We start from the raw sequence: 5323 nt of genomic DNA, 5'->3' as shown, positions 1-5323 counted from the left end.
TCCACAACCAAGCAACTTCATACGAGGTCATACTCGTAGTTATGTATTTGGTCTCGGCGGTACTTATAACAACCGACTTCGGCTTCCTACTCATCCATGATATTGAAGCATAATCCAAAGAGAACCAGCACTAAAAAGTGCTCTAATGATCCTCCACACTACCTGCCCAGTCAACATTCGAATAATCATGCAGTTTTCATATTTCCGGCAGTGTATCTCAATACATGTGAGATTGTGCCCCGAAGATATCTCAGAAGATTCTTGGCACCAATGCAGTGAGGCTCAACCAAATATGAGCTCACCATGCTAACTGCAAAACATATGTCCGGAATCCAACTCCCTCTTACTTCTGCAAATGAGAGGGTCTGCACCTGTCAGAAATAGTTCGTCGCATAAGGTGCCGGTATGAGAGTTCTATCATCCACAACCTTCGTATAATGGTTTGGATTGGTTTCACTCCTAGTGAATCTCAACTTCATCAAACAACTATCAATCCTCTCATACTACGCCCGGGGTGTTTTGCTTCAAGCCATAGAGGGCTTTCTGTATACATGAGATTCCCTGTTCATGAATCTCAAACTCCACGGGTTGTTCCAAACCTATGGACCTACTACATGAGGGGAATGGTCGCCTTGTAAGATTTTCCTTCGGTACATCTCAGACATGTACCTTCATGCTCTTTTGAATTTAGGCATCCCTGTCACCATCTGACTCACAGACCTTCGGTGCTATGTCAATGGACATGGTCCCCAATGGATTTCCTGCAACTTGATACAACCCTGAACTCAAAAACATCTTTGAAAAATCTATTTTCAAACACGTACCTTTCCATCAATGAGTGCCACCCTGAACCTTTGACTTCCATTGCTAAAATGGATACCAAGTTCTTCTTGCGATCAGGTACATAAAAGTGTTTTTGTAAATGAATCGAGTTACCCTCATTCAATTGAGGGATAACATTCCCAACATCCTTTCCGGAATAGGTGGCATCAACTCCAAGTATAATTCCACGATTGTTTCCATCTCTACCAAATTAGAGAGTGTACCCATGTATTCGATGAAGAGCCTGGGGTTCCTTGCTTTCTCTAAAGAGTCGACCATTTCCTTGATGACCTGCATTACCAGTCATTCCTTTGATCATTGAAAATGTCCCTGGAATGATTGTTATCTTCATCAAGAGATGTGTCCTTGTCCTTCGGACACTCCTTCGCATGATGGCCGAACTTATTGCAACCAAAGCATCCGCCTTTCCTTCCACCCTTAGATCCGAGCTTCCTAATGAGGCGATCTTTAGATGGGCCATCAGAACCTTCCGCTGCACCATTCTGATAACATTCTCTGCTTCGACTTCACCATGGGTGAATTATGAGGAACCCATTGATCCTTTTGTCTTGTCCCAACTGTCTTTGGTGATTGGTATTTCACTCTTGCTTGGGCATTGTCTTCACCTCAGCTTTGATACCATGTTAATTTTAGGTATGTTCTATGCTAGAGCTATTTATTTAAATTTTCATAGTTAGCAATCACATCAGCATTAAGATAAACTGTAGATAGAACATAAACATAAATAGCAGAAGTCAAGCCAAGATAAGAGGACACAAGATGTGGCGCTAGCCAGGGACAAACCCCACAATGTGGGGAAACCCTTGATCAATTCTTCTTTTATGTTCTTCAAAGTTCAGCAGAGAAAGAGAGAGAGAGAGATAGTACATTTACAACAGAAGTCAACACTTTGACTTATCTAGATCTAGCATAGATCATTTTGTATAACGATGAGATTAGTTGAAGACATTCTGCTTCAACTGATTCTCCAAGGTGACTCCTTCACCTATCATCGTGCTGCATCTGATCCTCTTGCTGCACCACTACATACTGCACCATGCTGCACTAATCATGATTATCATCATGCTGCCCATGTCCATGATCTTTTCCATCATCATGCTGCCTTTCATGTCCATGATCTCATCCATCATCATGCTGCTGCCCTTGCTAATGTGCATCATCATTACGCCTGCCCTTACAGATGTGCATCATCATTATATTAGACTGTTCATTCTAGCCATCCTTTATTATGATTGAGATCACTATGCCGTGCATTTCTGTGGGATTACTGGAATCCTTCTCATCATGATTATGACGGGACTATGACTGTAGGCAGAGACAAAGAGTGTCACAGACTCTTGTCTTCATACGTATGCCTCAGACTGTTATGTCTCCATTACAGCGTATGGATATTTCCATGACTGTGTATATCCATGACAGTGCTTTTATGTCTCCACGACCTGCATCGTATAGAGTCTCCATAGACTGCTAACGGTCTCCATGAATAAGTCTTCATGAAACTGCGTGACTGGAGTCTTTATGCCCAGATCTACGTTGCCAGATCCACATACATCGAGAGTGTCAACAATTGCTGCGTGCCATGACTGCACCATACCCTACTGCAGATTCCTTCATATAATCTACGTTGCCAGATTCGCATACACAGAGTGTCAGCGATTTCTGTGTGCCATGACTGCACCATTCCCTACTGCGGATTCCTTTACCTTGAAAACAACTTCATTACTTACTGCGGCTTCATTATCATGACAAACCTGTGCTCTGTGTATGTGTTATCTCAAAATCAATCCCTGGAAGGCTGCAACCCAGGAAGACTTCAAGCAACTATTTCACACCAATCTTTTGACTAAGGCTTAGCCTCTTTAGCCTGAGAGGGCTCTCTCAAAGGTTATTGATTTTGAATAATGATTAGATGGCTAACTCTTGTGATATAACATGAACAAGTATGCTGGCTGGACAAACATTAAACTAATTCCCATTGGGCTTATGGAGTCAAACATACTACAACAAACAATGATATTACCTCTACATAGAAGTCAGGGCATGTGACATTTAAATGTTCAAAACAAAATTCTTATAAAACCACAGTTCATAGATGAGTACAGGAAGTCAGAGCAACATAAGTGAATTCTGAGTGATTACTCCTCTAAGCAACTGAAAAAAGACATGAAGGACAAAGTAAAATAACACATCTTGAACATGGAAATGCTGTATGAATCCTGAGAAGAAAGGCATATATCTTATATTACTGAACTCTGTTCTTTACACAAGCCAAAATAGCACTCTGTTTTCATAAAATATCCAACCCTCATTACAAAGATGTTCTAGCTATATATAGAAAACCTTTATTCTAACTACTTCAAGCTTCCTCCTCCAACATGAGGGGAACTCGAGTTTTGCCTATGATGACACCTATTTGCTTTACAACAAACTATTAAATACAATTAATGCTAACTGGAGTTCTAAAGAGTTCTACTTTGATTATAACTCTAACACTATCTTCTTCGTAGAATGATTCCTTCTTGTTCTTTGACACCTGGACTCTTTGCAGTTTGGCTGAGATGGCTGGGATGAGCATTTAAAGCTCCATATTGGCCTCGGATGCTGAATACTTTAATCTGCTCAGTGATGCTAGGTGATATCCCCTGTTTTTCAGTTCCAGTCCTCCATAACTTCGAATATACAGCAGCACGTTTTTAGCCCCTTTAATAACCCCAAAATATAGGAGACCACCATGTTCCTGATGTATTGGAAATTTCATCGATGGCCAAGTGTGCAAGCCAAAATTCCTCGTATGCAACTTATTCCATACCCTATGACCGATAATAAAGTGGTTTTATAACAAAAACTTCAAATTTGAGTTAAAGCATTCCACCTTTTAAAGGTACAGCTGTCTTGATCTGAATGGTTGTGATGGCTTCATCTGGTCCCTTTGATGTCCTTTAGGTGTCTCCTTTTGAAAATTCCCGCACATATCACCAAACTGTCTTTTTGCGTTGAAAACACCACCTACAGCAGTTTCGTAGCGCGCTACGAAACTGCTGAATTGTTTAAACAGCTTGTCTTTTCTCTGAGATATTTACCGCCCAGGCATTTGATTGCAAAAACTCCTTTTGATCTTTGATACATATAGCAAGGATATACATGTCCTCAACACAAAAAAATTAAGCAAAATTTGCCAAAATTTGGAACAAAACCTTTCTTTGAACAACAACTTCATTTATCAGCTAATTGGTCTAGCTGGGCCTTTAAGTCTTCAACCTTCTTCCACTGGCCTAGCTGTGCTTCCAAATCTTCAATCCTCTTCTTCATAGCTTTGTTTTCAGCTCTTAAACGTATATTTATCTTCCTGATGAATTTGGCCTCCTTAATTGCGGGAACTGTCCATGTATAAACATCAGCTACTGAATCCACCTGGTTTACTAGGTTTTCACTTCCTTTCAATACAGCTTTACGGTAATTTGCATACCTGACTGCAGACTCCCTAGTGGCCTTCTTCATCTTAACAATCTCATGTTTCGCTGCTTCTAGCTGATTCTTTATAGCTATGATATTACACCCTTGAGATATGATAACTGTTCTGTTGGTGTCTTTTTGCTTAATTTTCTCTGCCTCCTCTGTTCTAGGCAATTCCTCGGCTTCCTCTGTTCTGGGCAATTTCTCAGCTTCCTTCACTTGTTTCCTTGTAATAGGTCTTCTGGGTTTGAAGATGAATTCTTCACCAGGTTCATCAAACTTCAGCCTTTTTGAAGCCTTAGGCTTCTTGGTACTTTCTGGTGATGACTGTGTCAAATCAATATGCACTGGTTCAATTTGCTCAAACTCAATGGCCTCCAATAAATCATTCAGGATTGCTTTAGATGCTGGGCTTTCTTCAATAGCTAAGGCTTTACCTTTTTCTTTACTTATTTGGCTCCTTGTCCTTACCCTTGACACTGTTTCAGCTCTGCTTGTTTCAGCTACAACCTTCTCATCCTGAGTCTTTTCTTTTGTTGCTTGCTGAGGTTGTTCTTTAATGATCAGTGGCTTCATTGGTTTTTTAAGCTGTGACTTGGTTTGCTTTTTAGCTCTGGCCTCCTTCTGAAGCTCAGCTATTGTGAGTTCTTTGGCTGGTTGTTCTCTGACTGGTTGTGGAGTAAGGCCAGTTTTACTTTGGAATCCGGCCATGAAGATGAATGAGTTCCAGTCTCTGCCTATCTTCTGGAGACCATCTAAAACTAACAATTTGATTAAGCCATGGTGAAATAAAGAAGTCTCGCAATCTTCTTTTCTCAGCTGCACCTTATCACACATTTTACTTAGACTGCGAAATAAGTAAAAAGGAATATCTATGGAAGCCTTCCCAGTGAAATGTAAAAGCAACTTGAAATGATAAGAGTAGACCTTATTGTATCTCCCTTCACATGTTAAGTATTTCTGAATGCAGGTGAGAAGAAGGGCATAATGCTCCTTAACATAGTTTCTGGGCACTGCTTTTGTTAGG

This window comes from Pinus tabuliformis, chromosome X (genome assembly GCF_031772625.1).
Source record: "Pinus tabuliformis cultivar Carrire ecotype Pingquan chromosome X, CPIR1, whole genome shotgun sequence".
NCBI classification, from domain to species: Eukaryota; Viridiplantae; Streptophyta; class Pinopsida; order Pinales; family Pinaceae; genus Pinus; species Pinus tabuliformis.
Note: the sequence above shows the minus strand (reverse complement) of the source record.